Here is a 23,093-nt window from a genome sequence, read left to right as displayed (position 1 = left end):
AAACTATTGAAGCTATATACTAAAATATCAATAGTTATTACCTCTAAAAGATTATAGGTTTTTAATTTTTTAATGTTGTTTATATGATTTTTCTAATTTTTTCCAAGGAACACGTCATTTTGTGATTTAAAATAAAAAGTACGTGCATATTTCTTAAATATACCCACTGTAAATCTGACATCCTTGAGTTTATCTAAGCCCTTCTTAAATCCCATCATATTTCGACATAACTACTTCTTGGACTAATGACTTTCATGATTTTACTATAAATGTGAAAAGCCACACTTCCTTTTGTCTACAAACTACCTTTAGTATGTGTTCCTTACTCTTATTTTTCTGAGTTGTTACTCACCTAATTCAGTCCTTTCATGACACTGTAAATTTTTTATCACATCCCTTCATCTCTCCAGATTGAGAGCATTAAATTGTCAGCCATCCTCATAAACAAGGACTCATTTGCTCCATATCTGTTTTTACTGCATCATTAAAATGACCACATGGCCAGAATTGAGCCACATATTCCCTGTTTATTTTTTCCTTACTTCCACTGTATAAGAATTATTCCCCCAATGTAAAATATCATCCTAAATATAATTTATAAGGATATTAACAGAGCCAAATATGTGTATGGATTGCTTCTGCGCTATCCACTGGGAAAGCAGAACCTCTCTTCAGGTCAATTTCAGTGACAACATCTACAGCACCACAGCTTTTTACCTCCCAAATACACATAGATTTGTTTCGACTGCACAGATGGATCTGTATCCAAATTCACAAGAAAGGCCTTTGTGAATCAATATGTTCCATCCTAGTGCCATTTTTCTTGTTGTCCAAATGCCATAGGAAAAGACAGAAGGTCCCAACTCAGCCTGTGTAAACTGTTAGTTTTAGGCTCCTACCAAATTACTCGGTGGTGTGCCTGTGTATGGGTGAGAGCAAACACACTAGCGTGGACACACATACATAGAATGTCTGAAATCGTCTAATCAGTGTAAAGCTACCAGGAAGAAATGGAAAATCCACTCTTTGAATTTGGATAAAGAGCCTGGAGTGAGGAGGAAACAGGGCAAGACCCGGAGGTAGGCAAACATGGGGAGAATCGAGGGGAGTAGTCAAAGGACGTAAGTCAGCTGTTAGTCAAGTAGTTCCATAAATATAACAGCTCCTGTGTGGGAAGGTCAGGCTGGTTGTACAGCTGTGAGCCATTGTGATTGTCAGTACGGGACTGCTCACACAGACCAGTGACAAGTTCAGTCTTCTGCACAAGCCATTTAGTGTCACACGGGACAGGAATATTGATACCTCACTTCACCTTCATTTCTTCTCACTGATACTGCCATAGCCTCCCAATACAGATCCATTCTTCTTCATGTCACCGTACACACTGGTGTCAGAGTGGTATGTTTAAATAAAGTTATGTTATCACTTCTTTGCCTTATTTAAAAATAAAAAACAAAGCCATCTCTTGGTCCCTATTGTTTCCTCTGCAAGCCTTTTGGAATAGACCAAAAATCCCATCACATGGCACATGAGGTCCTTCCAAACCAGGCCCAGCCTCCCCTCCAAGACTCATATTTTCCCAGCTCCCAAGTTCTTGCTTCCTCAAAGAAGCCCTCCCTTTGCCTCTTCAGACCATCTCTTCTCTGTGGTATCTTTGGCTTCCCACATCCATTTGCCCAAACATCACACACCCTTCTTTAAGACCCTCCCTAATTGTCCCACCTGGGGACTAAATAATCAACTTCTTCCCCTTTTCCTTTCTATTTTCAGAGTACTTTACGTGAACCTCTATAAATCCCTTAGCATAATAATAAAACAGTAAGCACTTGCAAAGCAGTCATTAAATATTGGGTATGGTGCTAAGTTAATTACAGATTAATTACAGATCCTTAGGTTGTGGGAATTAGAAACTTGCTGGGACCCAAGAAAAGGGAAATTTACTACAACAACTCAAGAAACATATAATCAGGATTCTAGAGGGGCTGGAAATCAATAAGAAATCAAGGAAACTCTCTTTCCTCTCCCCTCCCCTCCCCTCCCCTCCCCTCCCCTCCCCTCCCCTCCCCTCCCCTCCCCTCCTCTCCTCTCCTCTCTCTGTCCCTTGTCCCCCCATCCCTCCCTTCCTTTCTCTCCCTCCCTCCCTCTTTCTCTCTCAGCAATGCCTTTTCCTGGTTGCTGCATACTACAATGGAGAGAGTTGTGAAAATCTTCCCACCCACCCACCAGCCACTACAAAACCATATGATTCAACTTCTATTTAGGAGTGTTGAGTGCATATTATTTACATGTGTAGATCATTATGTATAAAATTGATGGTTGAGAAAAGAGTAAAAGTAGACTATTTGTATTAAGTAAACATACCCCATTTAATCAAGTCTAAGACTCTATTGATTATGAGACACATCTCCATTTTATATATCATCAAGAAAGAAAAAAATACTACCTTTTATCATTGTTAAGAAGCTGTCAATGATTAGACACATCCTTATTTTTAGAGATATTAAAAATGTTAAACAATGTGATTCTTGATAAAATAGTATATAGAGAAAATAAAGTATGAGCTGCCTTTGTATAGCACCTAAGAGCTAGCTCAAAAGGAGAGGTTCTTCAAAGCCCAAAATGACCCTTTTACTACTACACAGGCCCCCAGTGGAGAGCCCAGAAACTGGGGCTCAGATCCAAAGCTGTCAGAAACCACATTAACTCATCTCAAAGATGACATCAATGACAATTAGTCAGTAATTACAAACTTCTTGAGTCAGGCCATATAAACTACCCAGATAAGCCCTGCAAAGAGCTCGTCACAGGTCTCTTATACTAAAGCAGAAGAAAGATTCCTCACTGTCTATTCCCTGACCTCTGAAGCAACTCAGCTCAGGAGTCTAGATGTTGAGGCAAAGGGTGACCCTCCACCTCACTACCAAGATGGACATTTTCCCTCTCCACTGCTCTCCCTCCTCTGGGGTGACTTAGGTGGTGAACCAGGATAGTGATGATTACAGCCCATCTCAGCCCCTCCTTGCTGTTGTCAAGGCCAGTTATCAAACTGAAGACTAGGAGGACAGCATATAGAACTCTTCAGAGAGCCCAACTGTCTCCTTAATATATTTATGCTCACTCAATATTGCTTCTAAGATTCATCCACATGGTTGCATGTGCCTGTGGTTAATTCATATTCACTCCTGTATACTATTCTGCCATATCTCTAGTATATACCTACCAGTGGGATTGTAAGGTCTTAGGCTACATTCATGTTCAGATCCACAAGAGAATTCCAGGTTATTTATCCTAAGTGGTTGTTCCAATTGACATTTCTATAGGAGATATACGAGCTCCCATTCCTTCAAACTTCACAAACAACTTGAGATTGTCAGACTTCTTCATTTTCACCTATCTAGTAGAATAAAGGAAACAATATACAGTACAACATAATTTTTATGAAGTTCCAAAATAAATAACTCTGAACAGTAAGTTGTTTAGGTAGGCATATACTTGTGATAAAACTATGTTAAAAGCAAAGGAATGATAAATATAAAATTCAGTATAGTAACTACCTCAAAAAAAAGGCAAGGAAGTTGGGATTTTTTTTTCAAATAATACATAATTTAAAAAATATTTTTAAATTGCTTTATATTCTGTTTCCACAATATTGAAATAATAATTCAGACACCTTTGAAATTATATTTTTACAGCCTCACAATCAGAAAAAAAGAAGAAGTTCTAGCTCCAGATAGAAAAAAATATCAGAGAAGGACTCTCATTGGCCCAGATTAGATCATGTGTCCATCACTGAACCAATCACTGTGGCCAGGGGTGATAAACTTTATGATAGGTCTTGTGTCTTGTCCACCTCTATGGCCACAGGGAATCAGCTGCCATAAAGTGTGGGGTGAGGTAGAATGGTATGAAAAAGCAAAACATGACAAAAAACTTAAGTATTAATATCATCAACTTCTAAAAGCCATAGCAGGCAGATCTGGGATTCAAACCTTCAAACCCAGATCTGCATCACTCTGGAGCCTGGCCATTAACCACTTTAACTCCAGCTTCTGTTAGATTACAATAGTATGGTTTTCTCTAGTGTTATGCCAGAATTTTCTTAAAGGCTGGGACACTGTCTTATTTATCTTTGTCCTTCCAGCTCCTAGAAATACTACCTGGCACTTTTTAGGTGTTTTATGGAATTTATCAAATCTCCGAACTACAGATTACTTATTTGAATATATTCTTATATCAACATGGATGTGACCATTCTGAGACCAGCTGTGTGGGTCTTGTGCTCGGAAGAGAACAGATGGGGATTTGAAGAGTGGGAGGGGGTGGAACATTTCAATTTCAAGAACATTTTAGCACCACAAAAAATCAAAAGGAAAATAGAAATACTAGAAATTTTATACTCAAAGCAAAGTCGCCTGAGGATCAAAAGTAAGCATGGTAGGAGGAGCTACCACACACTTTTTCTTACTGAGAAAATGATGACTATCTAGATTTGTTATTTCTATTACATTATTTTGATAAACTTTTTGGAAAGAAAAGTGGAATTGGGTGAGGCCAAAGGGGGACATTTCCTTTGACTATATCATTACAATTATTATAACAAAATGTATTCATGAGATTACTTGCAAATTTAAAAATAATCACTACATGTTTTAAATCGCTTGGCAATAATTACCAGTTTTCTGCTTCTTTCTCCTTTCCCCAGCTGTGATGTGCAGGTATTATTCAAGAAATGATCTTTATCTTCGTTTACTTTCATTTGGGTCATGTTGGTTTCCATCTTTTTTCTTCCACAGACTCATATCTTTTCCTGGTATTTGTCTTTTATGTTCTTTGTGAAGCCTAAAATAAAACAACAACAACAAAAAACCATTTCTTTGTTAAGTACATTATTCATTATTGTACTTATTTGTTATTTCTTGTTATTCATTTTGTCTTGCCTTGGAATGCTTCTAGTCTCCTCTGAACTTTGGATCTACATATCTAAACTTTTTATCTTCATTTTAGTCTTTCAACCTTTTTGTTCTCCTGTCTTTGTTTCACACAAAAATACTTCATTTTATGGCTTACATAGCCATTAAGTTGGATATAGTCTATTAATTTAGAATTGTGTTATACTGTCTTGGTTGAGGCTGCTTCTAATTTTGCTGAAGGATCTGTATGTGGCTTCAATTAATATATTTTTAAACATTTTATTTCTTTCCCTCTGTCCTCTTTTTTGTATTATCCAATCTGATATCCACTAGAGCATTATACTCTGATCCAAATTTTGCCCGTTCCCAATTTTAACTTTTTCTTTTTTCCTTCCTATTAGACTCATTTTGTTTCTAATTACAATCCAGCTACCCACAGGCTTGTTTCACCAGAGGCCATAACACTGGTGTTTATTCAGGTGATTTTGAAGTGAATTTTGTCCTGCATTTACTAGGAAAAAGGAGAGGGGAAGAGAGGAGAGAAATTGAAAATAACTGTTTCAGTCTTGAAACCAAATATTCCCTGTTGGCTATGTACACTGCTGGGATTCTCTGGGCCCTTATTTAATCCTCCCATTGCTTTGCCTGTATTGACCTGTGCAGAGAGTAGACTCAAAATAGGAGTAGAAGACCTCAGAACCCTGACTCAAGGCTTCTGGGCCCTTGCCCTAATCCTTATCCCCTACCTCCCACTTAGCAAACATTAGGTCCAAATCTATCTTTGTTCTTTGGGCAAAAGAAAGAAGTTCCCTTTCACCTTCTTCTCTCCAGTCTAGTTGATACAAGCAAAAGAGAGGATGGTCTAGCTGGGTTGGGCCCTGGAAATTTTTTCCAGATGGCATTACAGATTTACCACAGGTACAAGATCTTCTTAGCATACTTAACTCACAGAAAAAACCACAGTGCAGGGAGCAGAGAATAGGTGCTTTATGGAATTAATTAAATCCCCAAACGACAGATTGCTTATTTGAACATATGCTTATATCAACACGGATGTGACCATGTCTGAGACCAGCTGTGTGGGTCTGGTGATCACAGGAGAGCAGATGGGGGCTGAGAGCCCATTGTGGAGTATCAGAAAGGAGTAGGTCTTTGAGCAGAGCCCAGCCCTGCTACGGTCCTCTCTGGGCTACCCTCCAGATGTCAGGTTTCTGTGACGACAGCCACAAGCAAAATGACTCTGCCTCCCAAAATAGGATCTGTGGCCTTTAGTTATAAAGAACTGGTGTTACACCACTACCTGAATCATAATGCAGGGTAATACATTCTCTGCTTCAGGTGTCAGACTAATAGCAAATTTTAGATACAAATCTCCAAACAAACTGTTGTCCCACATGCCTCATGGACACCTATGAAGGCCTAAGGAAAAACAAAAGACCTTGGTCTCACAGAGAACTGGGGTCCTGACTCAAGAGCTCTGGCTATACGGGCCGATAGACTAGGAGAGCCCCTGCGCTCTTCTCAGTGGGCATCAGACTTCAGTGGAGGTTGGATTACACTGTTGTACACAAAGTCTGTCTCCTTGTCACAAGAGTTTCCACTGTCACTCCTACCATGATTCACTGATCCAAGTCTGGAAATCCCAGGTTCAGGACCAAATCGCACAGAAAACCATGAATGTGTCCAGGCAAAGCTAGCGCTTCCTGTTGGTTAGAGCAGATGCCAATGAGGCCAAGGCTTGGGTAATCCTTGAGCCAGTTTCCCACAGGGGAAAATTCTACTCCACAGTTAAAGAGTAAATGTGCAAGCCTAGCCAGACATTTTGCAACTAAGAACATAATGAAGTCAGTTAATTTTCTGTTTAATTTTCTACTGAGTTAGAAGGGAGACTGGCACTTTAAATTCTAAATCAGAAGCAGTCTCCAAAGAAGTTAGTTGCTGGAACAAAGTAGCCAGGGCTATTGGAAATAGGAAAAAAAGAAAAAACAGCACTTCTTCTGAGAAAGCAGAAAAAATAAAAGTAACAAAATCAGAAAAGCTTCCTATGATTAGAAAAAGCCAGACACTGGCTTACTCAAGTCTCTATGTTCTATAGATGTAAAGGAAACTTTATGTGCTTCTTGGTAGGTGCTAAATTCAGGGATGAGAAGCAGAATTAAAGAAATACCAAAGGTAATTGCTAGAGGGGATGGTAAAGATGGTAAGAGAAGCGAAATCTCATCAGTTCTCGCTGGAAACCATCTCCCTCGAAACCTCAGGATATCCTTATATTGATAAAGGAAGGGGGACACATGAGCGAAACTACCAAGATAAGGAAGGGGTGGTTTAAGAACAGAAAATTATCCCGTTCACTGCTTAGGGGAGTGTAAATCAGTACACTTCTGGAAAGCAGTTTGGCAACATATTTATCAAAAATCCTGCAAAATATGTATTACCTTTGATTTAGTAACCCTATGTCTAGACATCAAGCCTAAGAAAATAGGAAAGGTGGAGAAATATACCTGTCACAGAATTATTTAAAATGGTGAAAAATTAGACATCCAAATATATGATAGGAGAATCCATACTATAGAAACTGATGCAGTTATTTAAATTGCACCTTTAAGATTAGTCAGTAATATGAGGACACGCTAAGTAAAAAGAAGAGATGCAAAATAGCATACCTTAAATATATAAACAAACCTAAGGTAGAATTACCTTAGGTTTGTTTATATATATTTTTTGGAAGGAAATACAATATTAATAATGGTTATCACTGAATTGTGGAATCAGAATTCATATTACCAAATATTCCATATCAAACTAGTATTACTTTTATAATTACCAAAAGTTGTTGTTTTAAAGAAAATTTTAAAGTTTATGCCACAGTGTTGGGGAGAGGGGGAAGCAGAATACAAAACTGTATGGGGAAAAAAGTCCTGAAAAAAAAGTACTTAAAATATTAAAGTATTAATTTTTGTTATTTAGAAATATAGGTCACTATATAATTTTTTGCTTTCTACTTTTTGGTATTTTCCTATTCTTCTTTAAAGTAAACATATCGCTTTTATACCAGAAGAGACATTTTTAAAGAATAAAAAAAAGAAGAGCATGCTAGAAAGTCTCACTAAGAATAACTAAGCCACCTAAGAAGTATATGAAAGACTTCTTTTTGGTCTTTTATTGAAAGATGTAATAGGATGAGAAGGAATTTTCTTGTTGCTCTTCAAATTGGCTACCACACCCAAAAAACTGACAATGAACGATAAAGATACTACATTCTAAAGAAAGACACAACGTGAGAGGAGAGGGGCCCTCCTTAGGACAGGGTTGAACTGGCTCAGTTACGTACCCCTGCCAAGCCTAGGAGGTGACAGCAGTCCCCAGCTGACAGCCAGGGAACTGCAACCTCTGTCCTACAACCACGCTTCCTCCCACACATAGCTGTCCTACCAACAGTTTGAATGGGCTTGAAAGTGGGCTCTTCTGAGATCCTCCAGATAAGTGCCCAGTTAGCCAACTCCTTGAGTTCAAAACTCTAAGCATAGAACTCAGTTGGGCCATATCTGACGTCTGACCTGCAGAAACTATACTAAAAGTTGTTTTAAGCCACTAAGTTTGTGATCATCTGTAACGCAGCAATGGGAAACTAATACAAGAAGATTCAACAACATACTTTTGATAGCAGTAACTATCATTTTGTTTGTGTGTCTACCAAGTTCAGAATGCTTAATAAATTAATTACAAAAAGTTTCATCATCAAGTTTGCCTTGCATTGCTAAATGAGTATGTTCAAGGGTTCACAGATATATTATTTAAGGTACAATGCAGTGACTTAAAAATTCAGAGTCATTTCTTACCTCAAATTATAACTGTTTATAACCAATGTGATCATTTCTTACAGTGTTCTTTTTAAACTACCATTTAGATGCCTCATACCTAAGTTAATGGCATATTTAAAATAACAATCTCCATAGTTCCTAAAGGGAGGCAGGAAAGGAAGGAAGCAAATATAAAGTTGTCTATTACTGAGTTGGCCACAGCTTCACAAGAAAACACAGCTGGAGAGAGGCCATGTGGAACCCCTGCATCTCAGAATAGTCCATTGAGGGAAAGACGGAGCAGAATTTATCCTCCAGGTCCTTTCTGTCTCCTGTGTCTCCCTGATCAAAGGACTCCTGTACACTTCTGGGTGTGTTAGTGTTATCCAACTTCTCCAGTCAGCCACTGGAATAGTCAGATCCCATGCGCCTTTCCAACAATTCTCCTGAGCCTAGACATGGTAGAACGGGCAAGGGGTAGGATTGCTGCAGTTCCTGCCCTGTGAGCATAATGGAGCCGAGTGTAAGCAGGGCCTCGGCCTGGGGAGGATGGGCCAGCTGACAGTGTTAAAAGATGAGGCAAAGGTGGTGGCCAAGGGTTCTCCATCGAGTAAGTGGCCAGAGCCCAGAGAGTGGAGCCAAGCAATCTGGAGAGGTGCATTAACTTGGACCTCGCAGCCCCAAATCCGAGGTTTGCACTGCACCACCCTTCCTCCCACACTATTATCCTGACAACTAGGTAATAGAAAATTGACCCATCCCCCCACTGCTTCTAAGAAACAGCTACTCCTTTCTTTTCATCATCATTCTTAATTTTGGGTTCCTCCATCTGGTTTGCATTTCTTCCCAGAAGGTTCCTGATGCCCTTATTTCCAAACTCTTCTCTGTACAAGAAGCTATTTCTTTCCCACCAATTTTTGTAATCCATTCTGGAAAACACACCCAGAGCCCCTGGGCTTCCGCCCATTCTGCTTTTCATTATTGCAATTGCAGTGTCATTATACCAGTAATGTCAAAATGTGTGTGTGTGTGTGTGTGTGTGTGTGTGTGTGTGTGTGTTTGTGTAATGCACTCTACTCCAAAGTTTGATAAGAGGAGGGATTAAATACACATATAAGCACGCACTTCTCTTCCGAGGTAGTGCAATGTTTGGACAGAAATATGATAAAATCCCTTGGAAAAGAGAAATAGAGAAGAAAAACCTGGGTTTGAAGTATAAGCTTTCCAATTTCAAATGGGAAATATTTCAAAACTAGTTGCACTAAACCCTTATGTGCAGGGAACAAAAACCTTATGAGGAGCACGAAACATTAAAAAATAGGCCATTAATAAATAAAAACATTTTTCCCACAGATAAATCGGGCTTTGAGTGCTTTATCCAAGGCCTTCTTTTGACATTTCCTGGATTCTTACATTTATATTCAAAATCATCAAAAGTTGTCCCCAAGCGACCACACAATCACTTCTTGTGGTTTTCCTTCTTTCCTCTTGATTAGTTTTCCTCTTCAGACCTTTGGCTGACTGTTTTGCTGCTATTACCAGGACCGAAGATCCTACCAGGGTTAAAAGAAAGAACCACGAGTAGCAATGCTGTGTTTTCAAATTTTTTCACCCTGAGCAGGAAAGGACCATTTACAAGTAGGAAAGGCCCATTTACGGATTGATCTCCCCATCAGAGAACCATGTAACCCAATCTCCCTGCTCTGCAACTTGCCACAAGATTGATGGTAAATATAATATATATGAAAATGAAGGAGGAAAATGTATGCAAAGCTTCAGTGGTGGTGTAGGGGGCTGGAAACGATGTTGTACAGTACATCATTTCATCAGAATTTCTCATTTTCAGGACATTGACTCTAAAATTACTGCAGTCGTAGAGTTTAATGTTCCTGTACTGGGATTCCAGGGTTTTAAAAAAAATGATTTGAAGCCAGAAAAGCAAGGCTGACTTATTTGGACCTATGCTGTAGAGTGACAAAAAATTTGTAACAAATTAAAAAATGCTATGCACACACACACACACACACACACACACACACACACAGAGTCACACTTACAAGCAGCTTAATACTCTATCCAGTCGAACACTAAGGAGGTTGCCAATAAATGAAAGAACATAACATAATTGTAAACTAATGAAATTTAAGTTCCAACGCCTTGGGAGGAGACCTAGCAACATAGTCAGAGGTTTTTGTAAAATTTGCAAAAATCAGCTATTTTAACCAAAATGGTTAAGATTGCAGTCTGTCTATGTCTACTCCAATTTCCCTTCTGTATTGGGTGGCATTAGACAGGTTATGAACGTGTGGGGGATCCAGCTAAGGGAAAGTTGAGGATATGTTTCATTTGGGTTTAATAGAAAAGTAAAATATACTTAGGTAGTTCTCCGTCATTCCTCTGTTAGTGACATGATTGCTAGTGTCCTGGAGTATGCAGACGGTCCCTGAGCGGCACAGGTACGGGGTAAGAGATCACATCTCGATATGAGCACACACTTCAGGGTCCCGCACCAGGAACGTGTTGGGTAGTCGAGAAGAAACCAGGTTTGAAATGTACAGAATCACAAGCTAATCTATGGAAAATTCTTCCAATCATCAGATCTACGACAAAATAAGCAGAGGATTCAGATTAATACATCATCAAAATAAAAGTTTTACTCTTGATGAAGATTTTTCCAAACTTGACAACAATCCTAAAAATGTATGTGGTATGAACCTAATGAGTTGTGACACTGAAAACAAACTTCTCTAAACTATTGATAAAAAAAAAAAAAAAACTTTAGTCAACCATGTTAGAAGAAAAACTATTACCTTTCTATTCTCTCTATGAAAAAGGCATTACAAAATTGTCATATGAAGAGGCAATCAAAGATTCTGAAGGCAAAGAATGTATTTTTGATGTTTGTAATATTGGTCAGCTTTTTCAAATTTGTAATGGATTGTGATTCTTTTCTTTTTCTAAATAAATGTTCCTCTATACCTGATGGAGTATTCATGATTCTAATTCTCTTAAAGAATTGTATAAGCGTCAGGCCCCTCAACACCTCTATCTGCCCCTCTACCTGACTCAGGATCAGTGCTGAGCAGCTTCTAACACATCACACAGTCTCAGACGATGGGCCTCAGAACTTTTCTTCACCTTCTGGGTTCTAAGGACTTTCATTTCTGCTTCCCTTTGGTCACCCTTGAGTATGGCCACATATTATTCTTTGTCTTCATGTGGAATCCATTCCATTTCCAAAGCCTTAAATTCCAAAATACTTATATGTCAGTTTATGTGGCTCAAACTCTACCTTATTTCCAATTTACTTTACACATATACCTACCTACCTACCTCTACACACACACACACACACACACACCCTCCATGGGTTGTTTTAATACATTGTATTCTTTTTTGCCTGCCTCTTCTCTTCCTCACCTCCCATGCTCTCCTCTACTGCTAACTCCAATTTTCCCATGTTATGTAGACCTCTCTGAACCTTGTTCTTCCTATTCCATACTTCATAACAATCCCTCCCAAAATCAACCTGGTTAGCTCTAAGTGTTTTTAACAGCTGTGTAATGTTTCATGGTGGAGACACATCATCATGAATTCAACATTTACCTTTTGATGTCCACTCATTTTGTTTCCTGTTTTCTTTTGTTTTTGCAACATGAAAAATACTGCAAAAAAAATTGTTTTACCTGCATCTTGATGCTATCATATCTATAGGATTCCCAGGACTAGGACTGAAGGTTTAAAAGGCACACATACATACCTACATGTTTTTTTTAATTTTCATAAATGCTGCCAAGTTGTTTCCAAAAAGACTGTAACAATTTACATTTCCATTAGTAGAGATGTATGAGAACTTCTCCCTGCCTATTTTGCAGCAATAGATAATATTGCTGTTTTTTAACTTTTGCCAATCTGAAGTGTGTAACATGATAATTCACTGTTACCTTAATTTTCTTTTCTCTGATCACTAGTAAATTTGGGCACATCTTCATTGATTAATTAGTTGAACTTTTAGATTTGCTCGTCTATGAGTTACCTATTCATATTCTTGACCAAAACTTATGGGGGAGGACATTTGGTTTTACTCACTGATTCTTAACCCTACTTGTATATTACTTTTGCCATGCTTGTTGGAAATATCTTTTTCCAAATCTACCATATTTCTCCTTTGTTTGTGTTTTTTTATATTCAAATCATCTATAAGTGGTATATATAATGGTGTCAGGCTTTCTTGAGTTGGTTATAAAGGTCTTAACTACTCCTTGGTTACATATTGTCTCTTAGATTCTCTTCTACAATGTTATTTTATTGCTTACGGAAATCTTCAGGCTATCTGGAATTTATATTTGCATATTTTGTGTAATGAGGTCCAACTCTTCTTCCTAGAAGACTAGCCGGTTATATCAGCACTACTTATTAAATAAATCATTAATTTCCTACTGAATTGAAGTGCCACCTTTATCACATGTTAATTTTCCATATATGTTGGGATGTATTCTTGATTTTATATTCGAGTCTACTGATTTGTTTATTCTTTGCAGTACCATCTTGGTTTTTAATATAGTACCTTTGTTGAACATACTGATTATTTAATAAGAAAAGTGTCATCTATTTTTTGTCATACTTTACTTACCATTTTTGGTCATTTACTTTTATATGTGAAATTTGACATGATTTTATCCAATTAAAAATGGTTTGATACTACAAGCCTACAATCAAAACAGCATGGTACTGGCATAAAAATAGACACATAGATCGATGAAACAGAACAGACAGCCCAGAAATAAACCCATGCCTACATAGTCATTTAACCTATGAGAATGGAAGCAAGAATGTACGGTGGGGTAAAGACAGTCTATTCAATAAATGGTGCTGGGAAACCTGGACAGACACATGCAAAAAAATGAAGCTGGACCACCTCCTCACACCATATACAAGAATAAATTCAAAATGGATTAAAGATTTAAATGTAAGATCTGAAACCATAAAACTCCCAGAAGAAAATACAGGAAGAAAGTTTACAGACATTACCTGGAGTAAGATTTTTACTGATATATCCCTTCGGGCAAGAGAAGTGAGAGAAAAAATAAACATGTGGGATTACATCAAACTAAAAAGTTTTTTCACAGCAAAGAAAACCATCAATAAAACAAAAAGGGATCCTACCGAATGGGAGAAGACATTTGCCAATGATATGTGCGATAAGGGGTTAATATCCAAAATTTATTAAAAAAAAACTCACTCAACTCAACTCCAAAAAGCAAACAACCCAATTAAAAAATGGGCAGAGGACATGAAGAGACATTTTTCTAAAGAGGACATACAGATGGCAAACAGACATATGAAAAAATGCTCAACCTCACTAATCATTAGAGAAATGCAAATAAAAACCACAATGAGATACCATCTTACCCCAGTCAAAATGGCTATCATCAATAAATCAACAAACAACAAGTGCTGGCGAGGATGTGGAGAAAAGGGAAACTTTGTGCACTGTTAGTGGAATTGCAGATTGGTGCAGCCCCTACGGAAATCAGTATGGAGGTATCTCAAAACTCTGAAAATGGAATTACCTTATGACCCAGCAATTCCACTCCTAGGTATCTATCCAGAGAAATTCAAAACTTCTAATTCAAAAATATTTGTGCAACCCTATGTTTATTGCAGCACTATACACAATAGCCAAGATATGAAAGCAACCGAAATGCCCAACAGTAGATGACTGGATTAAGAAACTGTGGTACATTTATACAATGGAGTATTATGCAGCCATAAAGAAGAATGAAATCTTACCATTTGCAATAATATGGATACACTTGTCTCATTAGGGAGACCACCTCAGGGATGATGTAGATGCCTGATCACTGCACTGTACACCTTAAGCCGACGCTGAACAGTAATGAATGTCAACTACAATTACATATATATATATATATATATATATATATATATATATATGTAGTTACAAGAAGTGAAGAAGCGGAGTACAGCATTAGGAATAGAGACAGTGGAAATGTAATGGCTGTGTGCGATGTCAGAGGGGTAGTGGATGGGGGGAGGAGGGTTGTCACCGTGTGAGGGATATAAATGATAAATATCTAACTATTACATTGTTTTATACCTGAAACTAATTTTTTAAAAAGTTTAAAAAAATATCACTCATATAAAAAAAAATGGTTTGAGAGTCCACTGGAATAATACTAAAAATATACAATAATTTTGAGTAATTTGACATTTTTATGATATGATGTCTGCCATCTAAGAATGTGGTATGCTTTTTTTAAAAGAAGTAGAACAAAAAATCATCAGATTTGTTTGGAACCACAAAAGACCCCGAATAGCCAAAGCAATCTTAAGAAAAAAGAACAATACTGGAGGTATTATACTCCCTGACTTTAGCTTGTACTACAGGGCTACAATAATCAAAACAGCATGGTATTGGCAGAAAAACAGACACATAGACCAATGGAATAGAATTGAGAACCCAGAAATAAAACCACATAAATATGGACAGATAGTTTTTGACAAAGAAGCAAAAAAAAATACAATGGAGAAAAGACAGCCTCTTCAATAAATGGTGCTGGGAGAATTGGATAGCCACGTGCAAAAGAATGAAACTGGACTGCTATCTGTCACCATGTACCAAAATTAATTCAAAATGGATCAAAGACTTAAGCATAAGACCTGACACAATAAGCTGCATAGAAGAAAACATAGGTACTAAACTTATGGACCTTGGGTTCAAAGAGCATTTTATGAATTTGACTCCAAAGGCACAGGAAGTAAAAGCTAAAATAAATGAATAGGACTATATGAAATTTAAAAGCTTCTGCACAGCAAAAGAAACCATAGACAAAATAAAGAAGGAACCAACTGAGTGGGAGAAGATTTTTGCAAACAGTGCCTCCGATAAAGGGCTAACATCCAAAGTATACAAGGAACTCATACAACTCAAGAACAACAACAACAAAATACCCAATTGAAAAGTGGACAGAGGACCTGAAGCGACATTTCTCCAAAGAGGACATACAAATGGCAAATAGACATATGCAAAAATGCTCAACATCACTAATCATCAGAGAAATGCAAATAAAAACCACAATGAGATATCACCTCACCCCAGTCAGAATGGCTACCATCAACAAGACAAATAGTAACAAGTGTTGGAGAGGCTGTGGAGAAAAAGGAACCCTCATACACTCTTGGTGGGAATGCAGACTAGTGCAGCTGCTATAGAAGGCAGTGTGGAGGTTCCTCAAAAAATTACAAATAGAATTACCATATGACCCAGCAATCCCTCTCCTGGGTATCTACCCAAAAAATCTGAAAACATTTATACATAAAGACACGTGTGCCCCAATGTTCATTGCAGCTTTGTTTATGGTGGCCGAGACATGGAAACAACCAAAACGTCCTTCGATAGATGAATGGATAAAGAAGTTGTGGTATATATACACAATGGAATACTATTCGGCGGTAAGAAAAGATGATATAGGAACATTTGTGATAACATGGATGGATCTTGAGAATATAATGCTAAGCGAAATAAGTCAGACAGAAAAAGCAGAGAACCATATGATTTCACTGATATGTGGTATATAAACCAAAAACAACAAAAGAACAAGACAAACAAATGAGAAACAGAAACTCATAGACACAGACAATAGTTTAGTGGTTACCAGAGGGTAAGGGGCGTGGGGGGTGAGACATGAGGGTAAGGGGGATCAAATATATGGTGATGGAAGGAGAACTGACTCTGGGTGGTGAACACACAATGGGATTTATAGATGATGTAATACAGAATTGTACACCTGAAATCTATGTAATTTTACTAACAATTGTCATCCCAATAAATTAAATATATATATATATATATATATATATATATATATATATATATATATATGAAATAATGTTCTTAGTATTTTGTAATTTTCTGTCACTATTTTAAAGAAATACTTTTCCCATTTCCATTTATAGGTGTCATTATTACTGTAGAGGAAAATGAGCTTTTTTTTCAATTATTGTTAATTCCAGTCACTTTACAAAAACTGTATTAATTCTTATAATTCTTACAGAGCCTCCTAGGTTTCCTGAGTATACTATTATCTCATCAGCCACACACACAAAAAATAATATTCCACATGTCAAGTTCTCTAGAAGCAAGTAGTGCCTGGTACTTAGCAAGCACTACATAAAAGTTTTAGGAATTAATGAACAAATGAATTAATGAATTAATGAAATTAAGTGGGTCTGAGATTATTCACATGCAGCATCAAAGTCCTTTCTATTATAGCACTCTTCCGGTGAATTCTTAATCTTCCTTTTGAAGACCACTGCCATTTATTTGCTAGAAGCCACATAAGTTTCCGAATCTAGGAAGGCAGAAGATGAATAAGGGAATATGCTCCTGTGAGGGAGGGAGCTTCCTGAATGAGGTGCAGGGTGTGTTCTTTGAGTTCGTCTTTTCATTTGAGCTAAGAGAGAGACTAACGAAGGACGCTTTGTTATTCTGACCAGGAAGAAGCAACAAGTTGTCACGGCCCGTTAGAGTGAATTAGAAGGCTTCAGGAAGCAAACTAATGTCTTTATTGGATGAGGGCAGGCAGCTAGTCAAAGGTTCAGCTGGAGGAGCATTTCAGTGGCGAGTCCAGAAGCACAGACAAAAAATAAATAAATAAAGGCAGCCCCAGAAGCTTTCTAAATCTATTAGGTTGGTACAAAAGTAATTGTAGGTTTTGGCATTATTTTTAACCTTTTGCACCAACCTAATAGAGCGTTAAAAAAAAAAAAAAGTTCACAGGTGGCGACTGAGAGGAAGCCAAAGAGATGCCAATTTATATGTAGGTGTTCGCGTCCTTTTTAGTCTTTATCCATGTATTACCTCCACAGTTAGGCCTCACAAATACTGCATAATGGAACTGAAAGCATGTGCTCACCTATCCGACCTCTGTAAATCAACCATACTTAAGAAAAGCCAAGCCACTAGGCCTATAATCTCAACCACAGCCAATTTACCTTATGGCAGCTATTGAAGTTATAGGCATAATTTATTACTGAGGGAACTAACCATTATCTATGCTGCATATTTCAAATTCCAACTCAACTAATTGTCAATCTGATTCATAATAAATAATAAATAGGCCCCAAATGCTAGAAGCTTCTGATTTGGTATCATAAAAATATCACTTAATTCTGGAAGAGGTTTTCCAACAAATCACAGCAGCTCCCTGCTCTTTCATGAAGTTAAAATATACAGACACAAATTTATGAATGTACACAAAGAACTTTCCTCTGCAAGATAAACTTTTGTTTTCAAAAACAGAAATGATAACCACCAAGCTGGAGAGCATGATGCAAAGTGCGCCCCATAAATTACCCGCAAGAACATTGAGTACTAAGAAAAATGAGAAAAGGGTATGTTCAAACTGTGGAAATAAATACAAAAGCACAGATTACAAGAGATGGTTACCCAAAGGGTGACCAAATTGTTCTTCTAGGGAAAACAAAATGTTCCTATTAGAGAGTTTAAAGGGAAATCCCTTGAGAGGCAGACAAAGTACCAATGCACTAATTGGCCAGATAATCCCAAATACTGCATTGGACCTCACAGCACACAGCCAAATGAGGAGCATCAGCTTCCACGCACACACCAGGCTACTGGGGAGATCTGATGCTTTGAAGCATCTCTTCACATTTTTAGTTGTTGAAAGGTTTATAAAGAAAATGTATCCCTCTAAATAAACCTAGCCCTGTGCGCACACACGAGTGCACTGGTGATGGAGCTCAGGCCTTTAATCTGCTTTGTGTAGCAGCTGGAGCCTGATGTTTGGCCTTTGCTCACTAAGCTAGTCCCGACTGAAGCGCTCTTGCCCTTCCTCTCTTTGAGATCTGCATCCTTCTCATCCAGCATTGGCCTGCCAGACTTACTAGGTTGGTGCAAGCAGAAGGGGTGCCCTTTACTTCCTCTAGAAATTATAATTTCAGATTAATGAAAGCCAATTATAACATCCCTTTACGTTATCTGTAGAATGATCATTCAGTCATGTTTGCCTCCAACAACCCTGGTTTACAACTACTGTCCCTGAGTAATCATTTATAGTACACCTTTGCACTCTTAAAAGCGTTCCACTTTAGAAAGTCAATTATATTGTCAACCTATGTCTTTAGGACACCAACAGCAAATTCCTCTTTGATCCATCCAAGGTAGCATATATATCAAAGGACAAACAAGATTCCTAAGTCAAGGGACTTGAAGCAGAAGATTAGGGATATGGAAATGGTACTTGTCTTCCTTTGGTGCAGATATTAAGCTTATCTTTCTGGAAGGCTGCATATCGCTGAAGAAAAATAGTCATAATCTGGAGGTCTCATCTGTTCCCATTAAGCAAAAAATTTGTTTCATGACAGTACTGGTCAGAATCCCAACAGGAAACAGATGACCCACTTGAAACCTTCAAAGAGGGTTTATTTATGACAGCATGATGTAAAAGGACCACAGGAATACTACAGAAACCTGATAGTCAGTGCAAACCAAGCTGTTATCACCCTGGACCAGAGGAAAGAGGGGAGGGAGACTGTCTTGTAGAGTTGGCTTCTTGAGAGGAGAAGAGACCCCCACACAACACAACTCAAGTCTCCCATCTCTTATGAACCAATCCCCACAAAAAATCTTGGCCCATAAGGACGCTACTGGGAAGCTCTAGCTCAAACTGCACCGCACATCTGGCAGTCACACCTATTAACCCGTGTTCCTACACACCTTTTTGTGGGTCAAATATGTCCTGTCTTGTAATCTAATCTAGACTATAAACTCTATGAAGGAAGAGAGCACAATTCTTACCTCTATATCTCAAACACTGCAACACCTCTGTATCTCAAGCATTGCAAGACCAGTACTAAATCTTTTGTTTTCCTACCACAACACATAAAACCAATGACATTCACATATAGGACATTCCCCAAAGGCATTCAGTGAATTCTACATAGTTCCCACCATGTTCCACTATTTCTCCCCCATTCAAGACAGCACAACAGAATGTAGATGAGCAACGTTAGGTTGTTTAACAGATATTCTTTAATCCACTCTGACTTTTTAATGTAACTTCTATACAAATTTTCATGATCTGTAAATATTAACTGGTGTCTGACAACACGCCTCACAACTGCTCCTACTCAAGGTGTGCCATGACGGCACAAGGACATAAAGTACTTGATGGTGAGAAGAAGGAAGGCTTCACAAAGTGGATAGAAAGTGGAAGAATAGGCTGTCTCCATCACTTCTGACACCACTGTAGGGCTATAGAAGAGACCCCAACCCTTGGTATGCTATTGCTGGATCTCAGAAGAGATCCCACACTTACAAAACCAGGAAAGGGCAACTAAAACTTGCCTTGCATAGTTGCCTTGCATAGTCCAACCCTGAATTTTACAGTTAAAGAAACTGAGATACGTGATTTGCTCAGGATCAGACAGGATACTAATCAAGGTGTACTGGAACCCAGAACTAAATCACAGACATTCAAGGGAAAACAATGACAACTACAAAATTCTTTTCTTACCTGGAAACTAATGAATTCACTTGTATTTACTGAATGAAGACATTTACTGAGTGTGTCTACCTTGTGCCAGGTAATGGGGATGCACAGGAAACAAAAGCAAAAAAGGGCCTGCTCTCAGATGGAGGCAACATTTTATCTAGGTCAGGTAAGACTTCCTGGTAAGGTGATGTTTGAGCAGAGAGGTAAAGGGAGGGAGGGAGTCACGTGGGTCCCCAGGGCAAGAGTGTTCCAGGCAGGTGCAGGAAGCAGAGGAGCGTGTGCTCACAGGGCAAGTTTCGGGGAAGGCCACTGTGACTGGCCTGGAGGTGTAGAAGGAGCTGGAGATGGGATCAGAGATTGGGGGAGGGGGGGCAGATCATGTAAGGTCTTGCATTTTATACCAAGTGAGATGGGAAATCAGTGAAGGGTTTTCAACCGAAGAGGTGTTTTTAAAATATCAGTCTAGCTAGTATGTGGAGAAGAGACTTGGCAGAGCAAGGGAAGAAGCAAAGAGGTAACTATAACAATAATCTAGGAGAGAAATGGGGGCAGTTGGGACTAAGGTGATAGACATGGGGGATAAAAGTGGTCATATTATGAACATATTGTGACAGTACTGCTGACAGGATTTGAGAATTGACTGGATGAGAGAAAGAAGGGAGTGACACATCAGGCCCAGATTTATGGCCTGAGCAACTGAAAGATTGAAGTAGACATTCATCAAGAAAGAAGAATGAGAGAAGATCAGGTTTGGAGAGGAAGGCCAAGAGCCTTTTTGAACATGCTAAGCTAGATCTGCCTTTTACATGTCGAAGTGGGATATCCAGCCAGTAACTGTACATAAGGGTGTGGGATTCCAAAGAAAGGTTGGGAGTCATCTACGTAGAGGTGGCATTTTGCGTTACAGGACACTGTGACTCAAAATGGTTAAATGGACCTCCCTTATAGGGAAAAACATTCAGAAGTAACTTATGGAGAACTATTTTCCGAGTAAAAATAGCACCACCACATTAAGTTTTAAACAGTTAAAAATAGGTGAACTCCCGTTGTGACGAATTCAAGGAACTCGCCAATTATTTTAATGAAATAAAATGGTGCTAAAATTAACACATGGCTAGAAACCAGGCTCCAGGTTGAGAAATCTGGAGAAGAAAGAACACCAACATCCAGCTTCTGTTTCATAAATCCACAAACAAAGAGAACTAAACCCAGCAAGGAGAAGAAATGTCATGAATACACAAACACATACCTTCCCCCATTTTTCTCACCAGATGCTGGGATTTTTCTGTATGCAGATTTTTTAAATTAATTATGGAACATGATGGCACCCAATTAAATGGTTATTTCTTCTAGGTGAAAAATAAGAGTTACTAAAGGAAAACCACTTCTATTGGAAGAACAAACCTACTAGGGAAAGCTCAGCTATCTTCTCTCACAGGGCAGGAAGTACACTATCAATTTCTCTGTAACATAGACAGTCACTCTATCGGATTATTATTGCATATAACTGACTGAAGTCAGACCAGCAAAGCCCTGTTTGCAGAATATAACACAACAGCCATAAGCAATAATTTTGAAATCAGACAGAGGTGGGTCCATACCATAGCTCTACAAATTTCCAGATGTGTGACCTTGGGCAAATAGCTTTACCTGTGTCTTGGCTTCCTCTTCTAAAAAATGAAGTTATAACACCTGTCTCATAGGGTTATGAGAATCAAATGTGATGATAAAAGCACATATAATGGATCATCCAAAACACGGATTTAGTTTTACTGCCTAGAAAGCTTTCTTATAATGGTATTTATTGTGATGGGATTTAAATGAGAAAGACAAGCAAGGGATAGCTAAACTGCCAGTGCCAGGGGGTTTTCTGATAAGCTCAGATCTCTAATGGGCTTTTATAAAAGAAGGAAAGAAAGATACAGAACCACAGCAAGCTGTTATTAGTGGTATTGACCAAGTACTTGGCAATATAACAGATAAAATGAACTGAGGTTTAAAAAGAAAAAGTGACAAAGACAACAAAAATAATGTTAAAAATTATCTCTGTGGAAAGAGTCTATGATATCGATGAAGATTCCAAGATACCATTGATATTCTAATTAATACCTGCAACTTGAAATTTCAAAGATGAAATGACACTTAAGAACAAACAATGGAAAAACCAGTTCAATGGCAGAATTTGGACTAATTTGTCTTCAGTGTCCTGGGGAAACTGAGGCCCTTCTGGCTTAAAAAGGTACCTGTTCCCTTATCCCCAAGGAAGAAAGAACTACTGGCTACTGGGAAAGCTGTGCGTGGCAGGCCGAAGGATTACTACGGTATTATGAAGCACGTAGCCAAGATGTGAGAATTTTTTGGTCAGGCTTAGGAATCATTACATTGGGAGAATCCACTCACTATTTTGTTAGGAATTATGCATTAATTAGGGTTGTCAGATTTAGAAAATAAAAATACAAGGCATCCAGTTAAATTTGAATTTCAGATAAACAGCAAATAAATTTTAGCATAATTACGACCCATATAATATTTGGCAAACCTAACGTTGGGATAACAGTAACTTGTCACTTTAGCAGGACCTCAGGCTAAGAAGGAAATGATTCCCTTCCACTTTGCAAAGAGCACAAGTTCTGTGTGACACTTTGCTCCTTGTCTGTGAGGAAGGCATTTATCATTGATCACTTTCATTAATCTAGTCCAGTGGTTTTCAAACACACACACACACACACACACACACACACACACACACACACACACAGTTCTTCAGAAAACAACTTCTGATGTGGAATCCTAATATATTATACAGATTGTTTTTCTAAAAGAAGGGGCAAGTCTTCTGGTTG

At 38.2% G+C, this 23,093-nt stretch overlaps 2 long non-coding RNA genes across 8 annotated transcripts in view; both read right to left on the bottom strand.

Annotated features, from left to right (window-relative positions):
* Positions 1-4,833, bottom strand: part of LOC141570698 (uncharacterized) — a 401,214-nt gene extending 396,381 nt beyond the window's left edge. For 5 of the 6 annotated variants that reach the window (XR_012495111.1, XR_012495110.1, XR_012495106.1 and 2 more), the window contains exon 1: positions 4,673-4,833. This is a non-coding gene — a long non-coding RNA (uncharacterized LOC141570698). Of the gene's footprint in view, positions 1-3,220; positions 3,395-4,672 lie in introns of all 6 variants that reach the window. The other variant, XR_012495109.1, reaches the window with a different exon arrangement.
* Positions 4,834-10,128: 5,295 nt separating this feature from the next.
* The window catches only part of LOC141570423 (uncharacterized), a 121,415-nt gene continuing 108,450 nt past the window's right edge, over positions 10,129-23,093 (bottom strand). For both annotated transcript variants that reach the window (XR_012494429.1, XR_012494428.1), the window contains 2 exons: positions 11,085-11,310; positions 10,129-10,263 (listed from right to left, as the gene is read on the bottom strand). This is a non-coding gene — a long non-coding RNA (uncharacterized LOC141570423). The remainder of the gene's footprint in view (positions 10,264-11,084; positions 11,311-23,093) is intronic.

This window comes from Rhinolophus sinicus, linkage group LG03 (genome assembly GCF_036562045.2).
Source record: "Rhinolophus sinicus isolate RSC01 linkage group LG03, ASM3656204v1, whole genome shotgun sequence".
Lineage (NCBI taxonomy): Eukaryota > Metazoa > Chordata > Mammalia > Chiroptera > Rhinolophidae > Rhinolophus > Rhinolophus sinicus.
Note: the sequence above shows the minus strand (reverse complement) of the source record. Positions and strands in the feature narration are given on the sequence as shown.